The following is a 22,995-nucleotide window of genomic DNA, read 5'->3' as shown; positions in this document are numbered from 1 at the left end:
AATGGAATAATAGTATTTACACGCAATTATATTCCCGGAATGATTACTTCTTAAAATAACACGGTTTTGTGCGACGTCGAGTTTCAACAAATTCGTTAAGTAAAACTTAGTGGTTGAGACGAGAATCGTAGATCGCGAGACAGTAATTGGGCTCCCTAATTGATAAATGAACCAAGATTGCATCTGCAGTCGACGGTTTCAATTTGAACCAACGAAATTCAAACAAGGGGTTTGCAATTAAAAATTAACGCTTGATACTCCGACTTTGGAAAATTTTAATTCTCACTAAACGTCGCTTTCTTTACAACGAGTTTATAAATGATCGAGCAACTCGTACCTCGTTTCTGTAGTTTGTCTTAGATTTAAATTAGTTTTAACTGTAATAGGAAAACGATTAGGTAAAATTGATGCGTTGCAACGTCGATGACAGATCACGAAACAAGAATTATTACATTTTCGCGGTTGAATTGGTATTTTCATTACCGCTGGGAGCGCCTTAGAAAAACTTGCTGTTATTGCGAGGCGCTTATCAGCCACACACGAACGGTTCAGTTGTCACGGAGTCGCATCATCCATTGAAAGTGGACACTTTTATTGTTTCGCTTGTTCTCCGTTGGGCATTCATTTTTCTATGGAATCTGGTCAACAATAAAAATTAATCTCGAGTTGACATATTTCCATAAAATTAATACCGGGTTAGGCATTCACTATGAAACTTGTCCTATCTTTTCCTTATAATTAACATTAAGATCTACGTTCCTATTAAATATTTTTTCAACGTTCTCAATAAATTATGCCTGCTTTATTCTTTCTCGGTCGCGAGAACAATTTTATCGAAAACTATATAACGTGAATAGTAATTGTTTATTTTCGTTTGGTGATTGATTTTTGTAAAATTTATAAAAGTAGAAAGTAAGGAGTGTTATAGGATAAAGAGTTTGGTTACCAGGACAACGATGAATAACAGTATTAAACGAGAGGACACGTCGCGCGGTGTCGAACGCGTTTATTGCGCGGAAATGATGGCTAATTATGAACCGGAAACACTGGAGTGCACGGAGCACGACGAGCATTACCGGTAAGAGTGATGTTACCAGCGCATTGTGTTCCGAAATCGGACACAACGGCCGATGCTTTCGCCGAGTTATTGTTATTATCGTGCTTTACGCCGACAATGGAGGGTTACCCTTTCTATTCAAAATTTTATCGCGATGGCATATTTTATCAATTAATTCGCGCGTCTGTTCCATCCTTTCCTCGACTAGTCGTCGAGACTTCAATTTCAGTTGTAATTTTTGCATCCATCGTAGACCGTGGACCAATTGTTTTCTCATTCGTGCCCTCGGAAGTGGAATATTTCTGTTCGAGTGTAACAAAATGGAGATTCGAGAAATTTCGAAAGAAATAAACTCGAATCGAACAAAACAGAAATCAGTCGCAGGAATGTTTCTCGTGAATTAATTTCGAATATCCAGAGTTTATACAATCGCGTATATTTTTTGTTATTCTTTTCTTTTAATTTTCAAATTATAGTCCCGTGCTAGATCGTTAATATCGAGGGCCGAGAAATGTGATCCTTTCAGTGCTTTCGAAGGCTACCTGAGAAATAAAATGTTTGAATATTAAATCATCGGAGTATTCCCGGATCTAATCAAAACGCAGTATTGGATTTTGCAACATCGGTGTCGTTTTTGTCACCGAATCTCTTTGTGCTTGGATTTCCCCCCCGTAATTATAGCCTGGGGCGTACTGTAAATACAGAGTGGTCAACAGGTCATAGGTCACGGGTCACGGGTCACGTTGCCGAGCACGCTTCGATTTCGACGAGTTTTTGTTATCGAGACGATTTATACTGATTATACAATTGATACTTTGGTAATCCGAAAAGATAACAAACACGTTATACAATCGCTCTGTACTATGTAACTCGATTAGTTCGAAATTACAATTTAAAAACCATTACGGAAGCAACAAGAATTTCATTCCAAGGTTTCGGTTTATTTTTGCTGGAAAAACCAGCCACTCTTGATTCTGCTATTACATCATGCAGCAGCGAAAATCTGTCTACTTCTCAGAGGAGGGGCGGATAGGGGGTGGCATACAAAATTGGCTCGACAATCAACAAGTCGATAAATCTCGTTCGATCTGGCAAATGTTGGTACTAGCTGAATAACCGGCTCCACGGACTTCGCGAGAGCTTCGACGACCTTCTCCTAAATAAAGAACGCGGAAGCCATCGGTGCCAGCCTGCATACGCTGTCTCGATATTCGTTAATAATCGAACAACTGTTGATATCGATTGATAGGACGATGAAAATCGGGCTGAATCGGATGCCATAACCGTGCAAGTCTCGACGACTTGTTTATAGTGGCTCGAAAATGCCAATATAATTTGAATAGAATTGCTTGACGAGAACAAATACTTTGGACTAAAAATTGAGGGGGTTGTATATTCTTTTTTCCTAATGAATGTTGCATAATTTTGCAAACTACACGTTTGCAGGAAAACTGTGGTCTCAGGTGGACGTTCGGAGGAATAAAAACTGTTGCCAGTAACAAGGATCGCGCGAAGGAAGAAGACAAGGCCGACGTGGCGGCATTAAAGTTGCAAAATACGCCTTTTCATGGCGTCGTCGCGCGTCTCCGTCGCCGGTACGCAAAAATTGTTCGCGAGGCGACTTTAAAATTTAAATCAACATCGTTTGTTCCCCTCGTCGATGGTTTTTCCGTGAAACCCGCATGAAATATTCTCACGCGCGCTCGCGGCCTGAATAATTTATAAATATTGATTACACCCGCAGCATCCCTCTGTCGGTCGCTAAACGTTCGACACAGCGACAAATTAATCCGTCGGTGAAGTGGAAACGATTCCTTGTCGACTTCTTGGCGGCCATTGGTTCACCGTCCCCCAGGGTGCCGGAATCTCCTATTAAAATGCTAATTTTATTACCGTTTTGTTTCTACAGTCAACGACAAGATGGTAGCACACACTATACCGTGAAATTAATTTTACTTTTATACCAAACCACTCTCTGCCTTTCTATTTTTTTTAAATTAAGTGCACCGTGTATTAAAGAATGCTAAACAAATCGCAAGTATTTTATTTTTCGTTCGCATTCACTCATGAGAAGTTGATTTAATGGGAGGTTTATTTTTCAAGTGTTTCATGTTTGATTCTGAGTCTAGGTTCGAGTAAAATTTGAATAGAATTTTGTTTTTCGGAATCCTTCCAATGGAAGCGCGATATACAGTCGTTTGCTTGAATCCAGAAATTCGGTCAATTCGTTCGAGGGATAAAAAGGCACCGGAGTAAAGTACCTGCAAACAATTTTTTTTGAAAATTCATTCGAATCCCGTTTTATATTCCCTCTATGCGACTTCGCTTTCATGTACGGTCCAAATCATTCCTCGAAAATTAGGGTGCCAACGAGGGCTTTGATTTTTGTGTCTCTCCTTTTAAAAAATACTGATCATCCTGAGAGGTCGACCATTATTTATTAGATCATTCATTTCTATTCAAAGATCTCTGAAGATCGTAATGATCTTTCGTTTAGAATGATGAAGACTGGAAAATGTTAAATAAAAGTAAAGTTTGTACGATGAAAACACCCTCAAATACAGTCTAAATCACGCTATTTTACGATTATCCAGATGCTCGATCGTTGCATAAAATACTCCAGTTTTCTAATACTAAAACAGTACTAAAAAAATTCAACTAGTCCTCAATCCTAGTAGAAATGAAAGCAGAACGACGATGCCTGACGTTTGTTCGAAAGGAGAAAACAAAGCACGAATCTGGGGATCGACCGGGGCTTTTCTTTTATTGTTTCTCCCGCATTTTTTATCCGTGAAAACGAGAGTCTCGGAAGCGGAGACAATCGTTCGAGCAGGGGAGGAGGGCGCTGTCCGAGCTGACAAAGCGGAAAGTGGATACCGCGACTGGAAGAAAGCAGCCGGTCGAAAGATGAAGCTGAATCGGGGAGGGAAATGAAAGAAAAGAACGAAGGATTCGATGGAGGAGGAGGGTTAAAACGATGCTGGATAGCGGTCGAGGATATCTCGAATGCAACGCTGGGAAAGGAAAAGGAGGGTTGGCAAAACGGCTGTCGATTGTCAGTGATATCGAGAACTGTCGTTTTCGCGCTTTGAATTGTTAGTAAAATTCGATCAGTAGTAAAATATCAATGTTTTTGTAAAGTCTCGCGTCCTTAATGTTACGAATATTATAAAGTTAGAAATTCTAATATTAGTTTGAATATACAGTGACAGACGTATATATTTATGCACGTTTTCACGCGAGTTCGAAATCATGCGAAATAAGGCACCAACAGGTGGCTGGGCTCACTTTCGACTGCGCTCCACTCGCATTCCAGTTTGTATATACACACACGCGCGTGCAACAGCTTCAAGATCTCGCGAATATCGTTTTTAATTAAAGTTTATGTTCGCTCGTCGAATAGTATTCGTTTGACGCGAACAACCACCGACACGTTTCGAGGGTATAGTTTCTCGACGCGGTCGAAACTTTTCTACGTACACCACATCCTTCGGGAATGGCCATTCAATGTCTCTGTGCAAACACAATGATAAATTCAGGGGTCCACGGGCAAACAAAATTATATTTACGGACCTTAAACAAAGGGCCATGTTTGTAAAATATGGAGTAGTAAATTTAACAAAAGGTGGACTGATATTTACAATCATGTATCAATAATGATAATAGTTTTGCTCGTTCTAAAAATATTCAAATTTGATTGAAGCGAGCAAGCATTATTATTCGATCATTACATTGCTGATCTTCAAACATGTAATAGAAATTATCAATTCGAGATGCTGTAAAACCGTTCTTGAGTCACGTAAAAATCGATGGAAAATAATTTCCATGGACACAATGTTGGCGATAATTATGGGGAATACTTCGACGAACGACCCACGCGAAATAAACTTTTTGCGTTTCGTGGGAAGATGAAAGGGACCCCTGCGAAAGAAGGTGAAAGGGTGAAATATTTGTGTCTGACCTACGACGACGGAGACCCCTTTGCCTATCATCGTAGAAGAAATTGGTTAACGGGGTCGAGCCAGGCTTTTATTAGACCTGAAAATCAAAAGAATTCCCGAGCGTCGTCTTTCAAAGAGAAATATTTTTAATGTTCCCTTTGTGACGCAAAATTCACGACTTTGCTCCAGCGGCGAATGTGCTTAACGTGGCAACGTCGACGAATCGTGAAACGGTAACTGACATAATTCCACTTTTCGGGATATGACGGTAACGTACGTGCACGCGATATTTTTAAATTAATAATTTGGTGACGTTTAATATACAGGATACACCTTGTCCGTTAATCAACGTCGCGTATTTATATTCCCCTCGCATTCCACGCAAATTCGTTTCCATTGTTTTTCGGATTAATAATTTTTTATTGCTCGAACTGACCCAGCACGTAAATAATATTCGATCGTGCTTGGATCGACTCTGTTTTTTCAAATAATTCCATCGAAATATTGCGAAGGAACATTTTCATATACATTTAAGTTATATTTACTAAGATAAACGAAGAAGATTCGTGATTGTTTTAGACGAAAATGAAAGAGTTGTCAACCGGAAGGAATATAATTTTTCCAACGGAAGCATTAATCATCGTCTAAATAAATAAATCCTCTCTGTGAGCTTCACGATAAAGTTCTACGGTGAACAAAAAGATACAAAGGACAATTTCGTCCCGACAGACTAAAAAATTCAGTAAACGCGAACTCGAGCGTTGAAAGTCTCGACGAAGAGGAAAACACTTTTGCAGCGTTAGAGTGCCGAGAAAAGCAAACTGAAAGTCACGAAATCCCAGGGAAGCTGATTGTTCGACGAAGCTTATCGTCGATCAAGTACTCGGAAGCGTCGAAGATTTCTGAAATAGGAAAATAATTAATAACAAACAAGGGAGGAGCTCGAGTGTGTACGCTGCAAGTCTAGCAGGAAATGTTAACCGAAGCGAGAGATAAGGGTCCTTTAAAGGCGTCGTTTGCAAGAATGCGCTGACGACGCTGGAGGTACTCGAGGATCTGGGTTCCTAAATTTCGTCGTCCAGGAACACGAAACAACGGTGCATTTAGCGCTACCGTAATCCGTCGTTTGTATGGTCGTAGCAGTTCCTAGCAGTTTATTCGACGAGAATTTTGTGGCGATTCCAGCTCGATGACTATGCTGCAGCACGCACGAAACAGCTTCCGGGACCGAGAGAATCGCGATAGGATTGGCAAACAACATCATTATTTTGGAGGGCTGCTTCTACAGGGGTTTGAATAATTTGGTAAATAAGATACGAATACGAGACAATAACAGACGAACGTTCACGTTACAAAATATCAAGGCTCAAAATATTCTGAAGTAAAATATTAAAATACAGGGGAGGGGGTGCTTCTACATGAAAAACTGAGTCAAAAACATGGTACAATATTTATTCGTACAATGCTTCGTTTTTGAGGTAATTAAAGTCAAAGTTTCGAATATCTGTTTGGCGCGCCCGATCAATACTCGATGTTTCTACTTGCACCGTATCCGATGAATTTTCAAAATCGATTTTCTTAAAAACGAGGCCTCGTAGGAGAAAACTTTATTCTATATTTTCGACTACATTTTTCACGGAGAATCGATCCTAGTTTCGATTACATCGCCGTTAGTATGATAATCCGTACAGCGTGCTTCGAACGTCCATGTAGTTAAGGTGCAATTAAATAAATTCGAGATTGTCTACCCGATGTAATTAGTTCTCGATACGTCGTTGCCACAGAATTTATTCGTCGCTAGTCGAGAGTGTGTCGTCGAAAAACGTCGCCTCCTCGCTTTGCATATGCTTAGCACGTTCGTAGAATATAATAGGAACGCGCGAGTTTCGCGCGTAACTCGCGTGTAACGTTAAACAAAGGCCGGGAAATTATCTACAAAGGTCGGGCTGAAAGAGTGCGCGGGGGCTTTTTAAAATGCAAAAGGGAAACTCGAAAAAGAAGGCAGCCGTGGTATTGTTTGCAATTCGTAATGTGCGTCCCCTGGAAATTCAATCTTCCCGAGCGTGTTAAGCTTGGCTCTGAATAAAAATTAAGCTCGACTTACTGAAAGAGTTTATTGGATCCTACGAGTTAACAACGACAGTCGATAATATAATTCCATGACTGGTTTCTACGAAAATAAAAATAATAATTTGGTACAATTACTTGGTACTTTCCACGGCTGAATAATAATTATTGCGAGTCTCCCGGAGTATGCTTTAATTTGCTATAATTATTTATATTGTTTACCCACGGTGCTAAATGTTAAAGCTAGTGAAATATGTATGCGTGTGACGAGAATCTCGTCCATTCGTGGCGCCTTTGAGAGGAATTTGAACGCGTCAACTCGCGTAATTCACCCCCCCCCCTTCCCCAAACTGCTCACGAATGAATTCCCTCGCGCGACGCGAAATTCAGCCCGCGATGCATCGCGAAGCACCTCAACAAGAAATATGAAAAAAGTGATATAAAAGCTTTTACGTTACGCGATCTTGAAACACAAGCGTCGCATTTTAGCGAACAAAAACTGGGTGGCCGAATAATCCGAAGTAAAAGCTCGCCGATGCGCTTCGAGCGTCCGAAAAAGCTGAATTTCGGTCGTCATATCACCCCCCCCCCTCTCTCCTTCCAGACCTCTGTCTTTCTTTTGTGACGGATGATCCAATGGCGAAGTTCAAATCAAACGACTGGGACGATCTGTGTGCCAGCGCGAGCTTAAAGCAGGATTCCGTTCTATTGAGTGGGAAAATAAATCATTTTTCAAGCTGGATCTTCCAGTGGGAAGCTAAATGATAAATTAGAGAGCTCGATAAGAGTAATAATTACTTCTAGATATTAATTTAGTGTTTGGGTTATAATATACGAGTACTCAGAGGTTAGGATTTGACTGTGCCAGTAGAAGCGACACGCTATATATCAGACAAGGGAGACAATGGGTTTTTTAATAATAATGAATTATTGGCTGATAAAATGAGTTACTTTTAAAGTTGGATTTTCCAATAGAGAACCAGAAAGAGAATATATAGCCTCGTCTCTACTGTGCAGTGGAAGTAGTACATCATATGTCAGACACAATCAGGCGGAGATCTGGTCATTTTACTAGATTATTGGGTGATAAAGCGAGCCATTTTTGAAGTTGGACTTTCCAGTAGGAAACTGGTGGAAAAAGGAGAGAAAACGGGAAAATTCTGGCACCTGTTATTTTGTTTAAAATATTATATTCGTATGATATTTCAATAATGATATTCGAAGTTTATTCGGTTACTCGTAAAATATTCGATTACCAAATTATTGAAGTAGTTCAATCTGTACGGTAGACCCGTTTCAGTGGAAGTGGCACATCATAGGGTAGCCGCAGAGCCTGGCGGAGAGGTTTTCATTCTACCGACATGTTGCATGATAAAATAAATCACTTTCAGAAATAGTTTTTTCGAAAACACTCTACCATGCAGGATTCTAATTTTGCGCCATGATAGACTAGCATTTTAACTATTATACCAAGACGGATAATTACAATTAAAGAAACTAGAAGGTATTGATTGTAGAGGGCGCCATGTGGTGGCCTCCAAAAAGATGGTAGTCTACAATAGATACAAGTTCATATCAACAACTCAATGTTTTGTAAATGTTAACACACCCAATCACTGAAAACATTAAATATAACTCCTTTGCTTGACAGGGCTATAGTTTTTTCAAATTTTCGATGTAAAAATATCGATTCTCCACACGTGCAAAAGTTTTACACACATAATTTTAAGTTAGCTTGTTGTTCTTTCGTCCAAGTCACATTGGAAAACAGAAAGTGCAAGGATAAAAATTAATCTTTTGATCGTGCAAGATGTAGAGTATTTATATACGAGGAACAAGTAAGAAATAATGGTGGAGAGTATGCGAGGGCACGTAGCGACGATCGTGATTCCATAGCGACGTTTTCGTTGAAAAAGGACCTCCACGGCGTGAACGATATTTTCGTGCTTCGCGTTGGGCTGCACGGCCAAACTGCGAAGCGCTTGCACATCATAAATTTGCATAAACGAAACTTATAATAACTGAAACGTACGAGGTAGCTTTTGCCAGCGTGTACACGGTCAGCCTCGTCTGTTTGCACATGCAATTCTAAGCTAGAATCATTTTGTCGTCTGAACAACGTTGTCCTTTAACAACTGTCGTCAGATTTTTTGTGAAAATTTTGTATATTTCCTCAAAACTCAACGAAATATTGAATTCAGAAAAAGTTGTACAAGTCTCTTGCAAGAGACGTTCGAAAAGTGTTTGAAATAATATCTACATAGGTATAGTGGAGCCTGTAAATTGGTAGGAGAAAATGATAGAAACACTTTCTTAAATTACTTAATGAAAAAAGTTTGTTGATAACAATTTATTGTACCCGCGTCGAAGGTACAGGTTGAGCCAATATTCATGCAAAGTTTCACCAAAATCTACTTGTAACAATTCCTGATACTCCTTTATATGTACGATCGAATTACCACGTCTGACCATTATCGGTTATTACTACTTGCATTTCTACTCGTTCGCAAACATTGATACTAATACGATATTTTCTACTCCTACTGGTTCAAACTACTAAGGAAATAGCATAATCAACGCAAATTAGATGTTCTATGCTAGCATTAAGGGCTCCAAACTCTAATGCAAGTAGAAATATCGAGCCATAGTCAGACACTATACCCAAGTTACCGAGAAATATTAAAATTCGATTTTCTCGAAAACGAAGGCTCGTACGACAAAAATCTTCTCCACAATTTCGACTCATTTCGAGCTACAGAAACACTCTACTACACTGCCGTGCCACGAGTTTCTACCTACGATGCGTAAAACGCTCTTATAACTAGACATAGACTCGTGTCTGTGTCGTTCTGTGCGCCGCGGGCGCTTTTAGTTTGAAACTCGTTCGTAATCAAAGGGTTAAGGAACTTCCACAACAACAGAAGACGTCTGAGATCATTTGGATTACGGATGTTTCTCGTAGAAATGCGATATTCAAAAGTATCGCGCTGTAGCAGAAACAATAGAATCGTAAATATGTAAAGTTTTCACAAGAGAGAAAAGTAAATATCTTGTATTGTAATCCTTGTTCATATCTATATTCGTATATTTATTTCTCCAGGTCGTAGTTTCGTATTTGTTTTCCTCCCGTTGTTGGGTGCAACGTGTATCTTCCAGCCATTTCGAGAGAATCGTAACAATTTCGAGTGTTTCGCTTCAAGTGGGCCAGCAGTATGTTTCGAACGCGAAGTTGCTCGTACAATTTGCGAACATTCTGCAAAGAGAACGACGTGTATCAGCCAGTGGTGTCCGCGAAACGGGCGGCGTTCGCGCGACACGCGCGTTTACAAGCGATACACGTGTCCCGCGGCGCTGGATTCGCTTCATGAAACATTTCAGTCGTGCAAACAATGCTCCGTAACGAACCGATGCTCATCGTGCACGGCTGCGCGCCTCGCGTTTTCATAAAACATCTGGGTTTGCTTACTGCGTTAGCCGCGCCGCCGGTTAAGCCAATTATTTAGCTCGTTAAATGGATATCGATCCCCCTCCACCGTCGTCGTCCATTTTTCTTTCATCGACGAAAAAGAAATTCCGCGCGGAGTCAACCCGTCGCGCGAGCTTTGTCGACGAATCGCTGTTTAAACAGAGCCGAAGATTGGTCCCCCATCGAAATCGTGGAAAATAAAACTGTACGCGATGCACAACGTTTGTAATTGCTTCTCTCGAATTCATGGATGCGCGTGCCTCGACTTTTTAAGCGCGAAACAAAACCATGCGAAACGTAAACTAAATTTCAATCGTACTTTCGATTCGCAACTCGAATCGCTGCACCCTTATACTCCGTTAGAAATAAAATGTAAAATTATTCGAACGATTTACTATTTACAGAATAGAATTTTAGTGACTATTATAAAACACGATTAAATTACAAAATTACAGAAACGAGCATAGATCTACTGAGCTCGTTTAAACACAGCACAGCTAATCTATACTTCTGTTTGTTCATTATTGTTGTCGACCAGAGTTACATTGATGGAACGGCGAAAACGATTAATCGAACGCGTTTAATTCGCTGCAGCGCGTAACGATGACGCATTAGAATTCCCTAGCGTCGTTTTTGGTGCGCACATGCGCCCATATTTCCCGCGGTTCGGTCCTGGCCACCGAGAACGAATCGAATCCAATAACTGCGCCTCGATTCGTTCATATTTCACGATGTCTGCCATGACGACGTGCAGCTTCGACGCGCTGACTAATTATGCATCCGAAGGGGGAGGATTTTTTAGCTCGACCCGGAATACGCGTTTCCAGAAATGCATTCCAAAGGTAGACACGCATTTGTTGCAACGAATTTGAAATTTCAGCTTCGAGGGTTAATGCGATTACGGTGCATTCGTATTTCTATCACGTTTATTAATAATAAAATGGTTTTATTATTTGATAATTCGTATAAGAAATAGGTTAATTTAATTTTTATGTTAAGTTATGAAGCAAGCACTATTCCGTTATGGTCACGTGCAGTAAACGTTACCCAACCTAACGTCGACTCTAAAGTCCATTATCCACATTTTTGTGGTTTCAAGCCTGTATGCAACAAATATTTCCCAATTGGAATTACGTCTTTATTAAAATACCATTTTTAATTTGTATCCTAATATTTTTTTCTAAAGTATACGTTAGTTGTATAATAATACAATTGGGTCACAATAATTTTAAAACTCTCGCTGTACCTGCACCATTATTGCACGAGGTTCCACAGTATGCTCAATATAATTTCCGCTTTACGAACACATTCTCCACCTCTCTTAATTACATTTTTAGTACCGTCTGTTAATATTCTCCGCGATATTGCTTCTGTTAACCTTCCTTTTAAATTGGCTATGCCTCTTTGTGCTCTAGCGAAAGGGAACAATGCTTTGAACTTTGTACCCTCTGGTAGATCATGCAGAAGCGACGTCCCTTCCTGGATACATCACCAACCATAAGCTCGTCCAAGTTACACGCTCCTTATGGCAAAGTCAAATCAACCATTACTCTTAATTTGCGTCGAATGCAATTCTTTCGAACGCCAAAAATTGTTCGATCAATCCCAATTCGAATTTGCATATCGAGAAAAGTGTATCGAACGAAATCTTTTAGGTCGGATCAACAATTTTAATTCGCGAATAAACGAAGGGAGACTCGTATCGTCGAGAGATGCATGTTTTTGCACGAGAGGCGATCGTTTTCGCATACTGTGTAACAAATTCGACCGCAACTCCGGGCGATATTGTTACACGGACACGCGATACGCACGAGAAATTTAATATCGCCTGCGCCCAGTCCACGTGCGTCCACTTTGCGCGAGAATAAGCGACGTAGCCACTGTTCTCGCGTAATAATATTCCGCGTGGTCGAGTGCACAGGACGGAGAAAATATCCCTGCGATTATTTAATCATTTCCACCGACGGAGACGCGAACAGACGCACACGCTTTTCGCGAGCCAATTAACTTTCGCGCGATTCAAAGTATAGATAGGTCGAAAATCGAAGTTCGATACGCATCGAAAATCGATAAAACGTCGTAGCCTCAGAATAAGAATCGTTTTTGACCGTTTAGTACCGAAGTAGTTTTAAATACGATACGTAGAAAGTAAACGTCAGCTTTCAGAAATAAATAATAATTTGATATTTAATGGGTTAATATCGCGTGTCTGTAAGAGTAAGTTCCGACCGTGAAAACATCGAGCGTTTGGGCGTTAAACACGATTAGGTTTTAAATTGCGTTTCTTACGAAAAGCAACGCGCGAGAAACGATGTTTACGGTACGGTGAATTATTTTTTAATAAGAGCCAAATTCAAGAATTTCACGACATTAAGGGATTACGGTTGCTGCCGCGTCTCCGACGGTTACAAATGCTTTCATCTTTTCAGTGATGAAATGCAAAACCTTTAGCGCGATAAATGTGACACGTAACAAAGTTTTTCATAATTTTAAATTTTGTTTTTGCTCGGAGGTCGTAATTAATAATATTTTTCAAAGTACACATGAACACGGTCGAAACACCTAGAAAATTATAAAGAGAACTTGAGTCTTGAAAAAGTTAAAATATGCCTGGTGATATCTTTCAACGATTATAATTGAACAATTGTCGGATGAGTAATTATATGTTTTTAATATTAAGATCGTTAGTCGTACCAAGTAAATATTTATGAAACTCTTTCTACCTTCAAATCTGTTTCATTAAATCATTCACTTCGCATTAATGTAATTAAAATTTTATGCAGTTGCCCACATTACGAGGTCGAAAGCGTTGAATAAATACAATATTCGCTTGATACCGCCAACAATCTTAGCATTGCTCGCGACATTTTGAAAGACATCCATTCATCAGAAATTTATTCAAACCAATTACGAGATAAATCCATTTATCTTCGGAATCGTAAATATGACAGAATGGACAAACGTATATTGAATTTCTAAGGAACTGAGTTATATCGGATGTAATTATTTTTACTCGTCGTACAAAAGATGATCAAAAGAAGGCAGGCTTGCATAATAAATTAGCTCGAAATTAACTTGCGACACAAGTATTGATTTCGATAAGTTTCGGGACGCCAATACTGGCCATAAACGATCGAAGCATTTGTGTGAAGAAATCTACTGCAAAAAAAATGAAAATCCAAGTAAAAGTAGAAAATTCAATTACAGTACATTTAAAAAAATCTATGTCAAAACCCAATGTGTGGAAATAAGGAAACCCTAAAATAAAATAAAATAAAATAATTCCTACATACAATTTCGAAATTCCCAAACCTACAGACATCAACCACAACGAATAGTTATAAATTTATAATCATAAGAGTCGTGTAATTTTCCACTTTCTCTGGCTAACTACCCCTATGGAAGGTTCATAGCATTCGATCGTTTCTGTAAAGGCGAACGTCAACGTTCAGGGTTGCGACAGACGATCTCACTTTCGTTTTCAAGCGATCCAGCGCGTCGCGACGCATCGGTCCGTGTATCGATGGACGGGAAAAGGGAGACGACAGGGACGCTCGCGTCGAAAAAGCAACGTCTCTTCGCGTGAAGCGTCGAAACTGGAATGGAAGAAACGCAGGGGGGGGGGGAAATAGAAATCCAGGTCACACTATGGCGCGCAACGGATTTGTTTGGAGAAGTCCCGCAGTCTGCCTTTTCTGCCACGAACCATCTTTTTCATCCCCACGGCGACTTCAATATCAAACACTTTTTCATCTGCGCTTGACAGACTCATTGATTCTACTTCCAGAGCCCGCGCGTGTTTCTTTCGCCTACTATTTCCTTTTCTTTCTATCCTTTTTCATCTGCACCTTTTTCATTCTAAACCGGGGGGAAAAGGAACGTAAGTGTCCCGATGCAGAACGTCGAACATCGATATTCCGTCTAGTGTATCGCGATCGACTGTTGAAGAAGTGCTGGTTTCATTATTACGAATCACTATGATACGAGGGTCAATTATTCTTTTTTTTCTACGGTGTTAAATAACCTGTCTGAATCCCTGCAGTGTTTATCGATTCAACTGACGATTTTTCGGAATTTTTTAAACATAGAAGGCAGAAAAACTGTTTCGAAATATAAATAAAAAAACAGAAGCTCTGAAGTTGTGCGTAGAAAAATATTTTAACGCTCGAGATACCATATTTAGGTATGGTTGAATTTTTGGAACGAATGTCTGCCCATTAGGTCGGACAATTGACGTTCTACTGTATTTAAATTAATGTTACCTGCAAAAATAATTTGCGTTACGGAGTGCTAAGGTAATATTACGTCCAACGAGTAGCTAACACTGGAATGGCGATTTGAATACCGCAGTTTATACAGTAAATACCGTCCGGAGAGCTGCGTTAACATCGCGACGCTCAAAATAGTACATTATCGTTAACGTTGCCCCATTGAATATTGTTTCATCCAATTTCGTCCAACGCGTTCCCTCGTTTCCGCGTGCGGCGTTCAAATATTAACGCAATTAGAGAGAAGGACCTTGCTCTTTAAAACGCTCGAAATCTCTCCGTCTGAGAGGCGCCCAGGAACTTGTCAGCCAAGAAATAACAGGTAATCGTAATTAAAATTAACAGCTACGAATAACTCATAGCATTACCCGACGAGTCGTTTTAATAGCACTTCACCAGAGATAATAATTATTTAAACAATATTTACATAAACGTCTTCGTGAAAATATAGATCACATTATTAATACAACGAATAAGATTTCCTTCAATTTTTGTCTCTGCGAAGAAGATAGATTTTTGTAAGTCAGATTCCTCTCAAGATTTATTTGAAAGCTTCCTCAGAATTTCTACGAATGAAAAATGTATATCAGGAAAAAGTACGAGAGATAATTTGAATATAGAATTTTGTTGAAATCTAGTCTTTTTTTCTTAATATTTGAAACGTGATATTTAAACTAAAATTATTTTTTATATTTTTATTCGACTGGTTTCTCTGTTCCTTCCATTTCGGGACTCGTTCGAGAAAGGGAGCAATTTCTTCGCGTTTCCATTTCAAAACCGAATGTCGCGAGAACCATCTGGTACAATGGCCACGGGGCACAAAGGATCCATCAATCGGGGCATCAAAGAAACTTCTGAAATCAAAAGGGAATGAAAAACCACCCTGATGAATCTCTAATCCCTCATTTTCGGGGATGGATAACTGTATACCTATTCTGCAAAAGAGTGACACATTCTTATTGAAAAGAATCCAGGATGGATTTATTTATCCGACTTGTTTCTCTGATTCCCAGCCATTGGAATTATCAGAATCGAATCGTTGGTGCAAATAAAAGATTCTAAAACTATAACACCGAATAGCCTATCAGATATGTTGATAAAATTATTCCATCCACGAACAAACGCAAAATGGCGACGTTACATCGAAAAATAAAGGTTCACTATCCTAAAGATTAATTCAGGAATCCTAACGTTGGACTTTCCCCTTCGACTGTGAACTTTAAATGAACTTATCATCGTAATAGCTAGGACCAGAGTGTATGCGCCCTTTAAAAACCCCAATTTCTCGTCCACGGTCGCGATAATGTTTAACAACATTTAATGGCGACCGTGACGGGTGCCCGTAGAGCCCCGACTGTTTTTAATTAAAGCTATTCCGGGGGAGCATAAGTTTTTCGTTGGTCGTTCGCGACAGGGAGAACGTAAAGGAAAAAAAAGGAAAAAGGATCGCATAGTCCGCGGAAGGGACGCAATTATTTCGCGGCCACGAGATATAATCGTTCTCTCGGCTTTACGCTGACGCCGCGCTTTAAAGAGCACGATTTCCCGAATCTAGATGAAAAGAAGCAACGGGACGGGCGGAAAGAAATTTAATTGGGTCGGTGAAAACGTGGCCGCGAGCATATTCGGTACACGGCCACGACGGGACAGCTTGCGTCTGCCTTTTTCGGCTCCGGTGAACTTAATTGAAGCAGCTTCGCGGATCCACGGCGTAAACCGACGTCGCGCGCCGCGAGTCGACCGTATTGTCTGCAGAAAGAAAGATCAGGCACCGAATAAGGGAGCAGTCGTGTAATCTCTGATAAGAGAATCGAGTTTCTTCGAGATTCCAGCAGCATCATTCTTTCGTATTTCCTTCGAGATTCCCTCGAGAGCATTCTGGTAAATTTCTACAAAATTCGCGATGTTATAGGACTCGTGGGAATCGAAATACTCGATAGGAAAAAATGGTAGAAACATTTTTTTTTAAATTAGTTAATGAAAACAATTTGTTGATAACAATTTATTGTACCCGCGTCGAAGGTACAGGTTGGGCCAATATTCATGCAAAGTTTCACCAAAATCTACCTGTAACAATTCCTGATACTCCTTTATATGTACGATCGAATTACCACGTCTGACCATTATCGGTTATTACTACTTGCATTTCTACTCGTTCGCAAACATTGATACTAATACGATATTTTCTGCTCCTACTGGTTCAAACTACTAAGGAAATAGCATAATCAACGCAAATTAGATGTTCTATGCTAGCATTAAAGGCTCCAAACGCTAATGCAAGTAGAAATATCGAGCCATAGTCAGACACTACACCCAAGTTACCGAGAAATATTAAAATTCGATTTTCTCAAAAACGAAGGCTCGTACGACAAAAATCTTCTCCACAATTTCGACTCATTTTGAGCTACAGAAACACCCTATTACACTGCCGTGCCACGAGTTTCTACCTACGATGCGTAAAATGCTCTCGTAACTAGACATAGACTCGTGTCTGTGTCGTTCTGTACGCCGCAGGCGCTTTTAGTTTGAAACTCGTTCGTAATCAAAGGGTTAAGGAACTTCCACGAAATCAGAAGACATCTGAGAGCATTTGGACGACGGATGTTTCTCCTAGAAACGCAACTTCCCATCGTTCGTAGACAGTAACCATTAAGATTTAAATGTATCGCGCATGTAACAGGAGAAGCGAGAGAATTGTAAAGATGTGAACTTTGTAGGAGTGAGAAAAGTAAATATTACAGTTTCTTCGCGTGGTAAGTATCTTGTATTTTAATTCTTGTTCGAATCTAGACTTTTAGAATTAAAATACTCGATCAAAATTCACACACTTTTCGAATCGTTGTAATATCGGTGAAAAATTGTTGCAAGGCAGCCTTTGTGGTCCCATTTCGAGATAGTTAGAGGTCGAATTGCGTAAAAATAGGGCCAACGCGGCGGAAAACGAGGAAAATGTTGATTACAAGGGGGGATAAAGGTCGAAGACATTCGCGATCATTCGGAAGCTGGAAGATGGAGGACGGTCGCACTGAGCACGATAAGCACTTCCGAGATCACCCCATAAAACGGCCAAAGGACGCGCGTTCGAACCGCCTCGTATGTCTCGCGAAGCCAATGGCGCGTCCGGGCGTCGTTTATCAGCGATTCATAATTGAAATCGCTGGCAAACGGCCGCCGTTTTCCCGATGAAACGAGTTCAGGAACGCGACGGCGTCGTTCGTTCGGGAATGGCCAAGTTTGCGCGCCGCCATTCGGGCGATGTCGATCTATGGCGTCATTCCGTGGATTCTTCCCCGAACTTGTCCAATTATTATTATTATTGCACCAGTCGGGGAAAAGGGAAACCACGGTCGATGAAATCCGGGAAGAAACTTTCTATCGCGCGCCAAGCTCGAATAACTATAAGTAAACATTTTATATACTTTAACCCTTTGAAAAGAATTTGCAAGAAATTTAAACAAGAAATGTAAAAATGTTTGATTGAAGTATTTACTATCTATTTCGTAAGAAAGTTGAAGAGTCCAAAGGGATAACAGACTCCAGAGTTACTCAAACTTGACTCAAACATGATTAGAGTCAAGTGATCAGGAATTTTAATTGTGATTGAAATTGTGATTGAAAAAACATCAATCGGCCCTGAACCGTGAAATTTCCCGCGGTAGGATGCACAGGGACGAATGGCGGTCGGTCGACGCTTGACATCAGCCTTTTTCTCTCGCCCCTTTGCCCCACCGTGATCAACGAATCTGCAAAATTTGAGCGACGCGAACAACGAATCGGTCGATGCTGTGAAACAACTGTCGTCACGAAACATCTTTCGGGTTAATTAGAAATTTGTACATTTCCTAACAACTGTTCTTCGAACAAAAGAGAACGCGAGGAATGTGTACCAAGCAGGGTGGTTTCCTATAAATTCGAAACGTTGAAATTGGGTGCATACGCCTCCGAAACCTCTATTTGTTACACGTTAATAATTCCACTAACCTCTACGGTACGATTCAAGTGACCCAGTTTAGTGTATCGCAAGTATTAGACGTGCACACATAGTTAAAAATACACGTTTCATTTACTCTACGAACAACGAAAGGCAAAGAGTTACCAGTGGAAGGAAAGTTAAATATTATCGAACGTTTGGAAAGAAACGAGAGAGTTTCTAGTTTATTTGAAAAGCACGTGTGACAAGTAAAATTAGCAAAAAAAAAAGAAAAATAATGATGAATTAAATCAGGTAAAAAGAAACGTTCTACGTTAAAGGCTACTTCGAATAACAATTAATATTACAGTAAAATAACATAAGAAACTAATCGCAAACCTATTACTAATTTAGAGAAATGAATTCAAACCTTAAAAAGCGTAGACAAGAAGTCCCAAGAAATCTTAAAAAAATTACTCGTTAAGGGATCTACTGTGCACAGCTGGAAAGTTGGCACCTGGATCGTCACAGAAGTAACTTGAAGTCCTCGTCTTTAATAATCTATAGAAAGAACGCGTATGCTAAATTTATGTTTACAAAGGGTTTACACCGGACCAAATAAGCTCGTCAATTTTTCCAGATGCCAACTTTCCAACTCTGTGCAATACATCTCTGGACTCTCGATTCCTCTCCCCATTTAAACCTTTGTAGACTAATGGGGGTGTCGTATCTTGAGCAGTCGAAAGATTCTGGCTCGATTTTTTGACGAGATTCCAGCGCAGTAAATAGTCGAAGCGTCGTAATAAAGCTTGCAAAGGTACCATTGCGCCCACAACTTTTGTACGTGCCATGGTGGAAGCAGTGCTCCATGAATTTCTTCTCTCTATTATCCCTAACACGAGGCAAGAAGATCGCGGGTTTGTCTCCATAAATCGCGACGATCTTCCGCGCCCCCGGGCTCGTTAAAAGTGGCAGAGAAGGAAGTTCTCCGAGGCCGGGCACGCGCTGGCTTTCGCGCTTTCATAAATTCCCGTCCCGAACTGCTCGTTATTCCGCGTGTTTGCGCGGCAACGCGGTACACCTGCCCATCCCCCGTCCACTCACACCCTTCGTTCCTTTTCAATCTTCTTGGCTCGGGTGAGAAAAAGCGGTCCACCGGATGCCACATTTATGAGGAGACCGACCCGGCTAACCAGCGATATGAAAGGAGAGGAAAACGGCCAGCGGCCGCGAAAAGGGGCAGATTAAACCTCCACCGACGAGAGATTAAATTTTATATGTGCTAATCGTTTCACGAGAGACTTCGAACGACGGTGAAACTCGTCGAGAGACGGAGTTGGAACGAAATTTACTCGATCGTGCGGGCGCTATTTCGAAAAGACACACAATGGGGAATCGTGTTGGAACAGCGATTCGATCGCTACGACCCCATACATAATCCCACTGTTGAAATTTACTTAGAATTAACTCGCAGTAACCTACGACTACTTAAGATCCTTACAATTTATTCAGTTTGTAAATTGCAAATATTCTTTATTCGTTATTATTTGAGACCAAGTCAAATTTATTTATCACTGTACGAAGTATTCGTTTACCATGGAATATAATTCCATTACTATTTTTAGAATAATTTGTGTTGGCTGTTAATTCGAATTCTGATTTTGTAGTAACTAGTAGAAGGTTGTCCAGCTTTTGTTCGTTGTTTGGAATATTCGTACGGATAAGAATAAAGTTTATCTTTGCCTGGAATCCAATCTAGAATCCTGGGGTCAAAGTAGACCTCCCTGCAGGATTAATGTATACTGACAACGGACTCTGCCATGATCGCCAGATACAGTATTAGAAACCTTATCACATTCTACTTTGGGGGATCCTATTTATGGCGTGTCTAGACTGTCCAGTGGAACAATAATAAATCCTCGCCAGAGAAACGGTCAGCGTTGACGTGGATCTAGTTTATGAGACGGAAATGACTCTCTGTTAATTCTCAGATCACGGAATATCATACGTCGGTGCTCCTAAACATTTTCAAACCTATCCCAAATTGCACAATGAACAGTTATTGTAACTCGTAAAATTTTTAACGAAAACATCCAATTTTACAAGGCGTCGAATCTTAATGCGCGAATTGATACATCTGGTAAAATGGAAAATATGACAGCAGAAAATTTTAATTCAATTTATTTTCGGTTTACTTTTGCATGTTTTCACCACTGACAACAGAGAACTTCTTAATGGATGTTTTCAACGCGAATAAAACATTTCGCGAGTAGCATTTCTTTATTCCATTGTACGGGGAGGAGCATTTAAACTGGGTCACTTGAACATTCCTATTATTTATAGCCTTTAGGACGAAATTAGTTTAAAGCACACGTAACGATCAAACAAATTTTTTCTTCTATACATGGCAAAATGCATTTAAAAAATTTTTTTTTAATCAACAAGGAACGAAATACAAATCCCCTTATATTTCCAAGGGTTCGCAAGCAGCAGTTTGAGAAATGTCAATTTAAATCTAAAGTTTGTTATCGCCATAATTCACCGTGCACGAATAATGAATAACTCCCTTAAATTCGAATCGAATAAACGGGTGAACATAGTTTCCGTTGATGGCACGAAAACCGTGGTAGCCCCGTTCGTTAATAAATAAACGGGCGTGGCCGTCGTTTCGTTCGCGTCGTCGTTAACGTCGTCTCGTATCGTTAATAATTCGAATGCAAATGGAACGCGAAACGAAGGAGTTATTACGCGGAATCAAATGTGCTCTGTTCAGAGGCGGTGGCCCGTTCCGTTCCAGCGAGTTCGCGGCGCTGCGTAGTCGTAAATTAAATTGAATTAAACGGCAACGAGCGCGCACACGTAGTTCGGGTTCTCGACGACGCGAGCGGACTCGAACCGGGAGCGTCGCGACGCCGACGTAACCCAGTTCGTAAAACTGTAAAAAGTAGGGCTCAACAAGTTTAATTAGACCCAACGAATTAATGGCTCGAGTGTAGAGAAATGACCGCTCGCGATGAGACCAACACAAGGGTTGAAAACCTTCGATTAACAAATAAAATTTATTATCTTAATTTCAATCGCGTCGAGAATTTTGTTTCGTCAAAAATTGGATATTTCTATTTTTATTCGTTATTTCTAGGGCTCCGAATCCTTAAAATTAATCGATAGACTACGTCCACTTTTATTTACTGTATTTAGAAATGGCATTTAAAGGTCCCAGCCGTCTGATTAAGTATTAGAATTGATTATCATCCTCTTCACATTTTTCCACACTGTATTATGGCAACGACAGTCCACCCTCAATTTGAAACTTCGCTGGAATACGAAAACGAAATTGAAGTTCATTCGCGAATCGGTTTCAGCATGTTCTCCGGTCGCGTGGGTCGCAAAGGAGCTCGTAAAAAATCGACCAGCGCTCCGGTTCCACGAAACCGTGATCCTATATTTTGTTAAATTGGACGACCAACTTTCTCCGCCCCCGTCGCGCCCACGGGAAAATAGATTCCCTTTGAAGGTATCAACCGAACCAGCGAAATGAATTTTTTTCTTCTTCTCTTTTTAATTCTGTTATACTTGTAACATGTACAGGAGACTCGGGATAATTTCTACGACCGGACGGGTCCATTGACCCGCGTCGTACATAATTTTCGTCGTTTCCAGCCGCGACTTTTCATCTTCCCGGGAATCACGACAAATTCTATATGAGTCGGAATAGGGAATAATCCGAAGCTACGACGATACTGAACGGGGGTTCGAAATTTCCAACAGAATTCATTCAATTTCTTACCCGATCATTGTAGAAACGGAAAATTAAACTTTACATCCGATCGATATTTCCAGTGATACGCGGAAATTCTTAGAAACCCAATTTATGATAAAAAAGTACACAAACGTGGAACACACTCTCTAAATTCGCGAAAGAAAATTTCTATCCATAATAGATCGAAAGACACGCGAGCCAAATGGCAACGCAGGATCGAGGATAGGAAAATAAGGATCCTCGAGAGCCCCAAAGTGGCGGAAAATTGTACGCGGAAATTTGTAGAAATCCAATTTATGACAAAAAGTACACAAACGTGGAGCATACTCTCTAAATTTGCAAAAGAAAATTTCTATCCATAATAGATCGAAAGATACGCGAATCAAATGGCAACGTATGATTGAGGATGAGAAAATCAGGATCCTCAAGGGCCTCAAATTGCCGTAAAATTGCACACGTGAAAAAGTGACGACGCGCATAATAAATTGCTCGTCCGTTCCCAAGTAACGAAGCGTCACGATAAAGT

General features: G+C 40.3%; 1 protein-coding gene across 2 annotated transcripts in view; it reads left to right on the top strand.

Annotated features, from left to right (window-relative positions):
- Positions 1-22,995, top strand: part of Octalpha2r (alpha2-adrenergic-like octopamine receptor) — a 169,044-nt gene that overhangs the window by 127,850 nt on the left and 18,199 nt on the right. The gene's annotated exons all lie outside the window — the stretch shown is intronic.

This window comes from Colletes latitarsis, chromosome 10 (assembly GCF_051014445.1).
Source record: "Colletes latitarsis isolate SP2378_abdomen chromosome 10, iyColLati1, whole genome shotgun sequence".
NCBI lineage: Eukaryota > Metazoa > Arthropoda > Insecta > Hymenoptera > Colletidae > Colletes > Colletes latitarsis.
The sequence above is the reverse complement of the archived record's forward strand: the minus strand, read 5'-3'. Positions and strand labels throughout refer to the sequence as shown.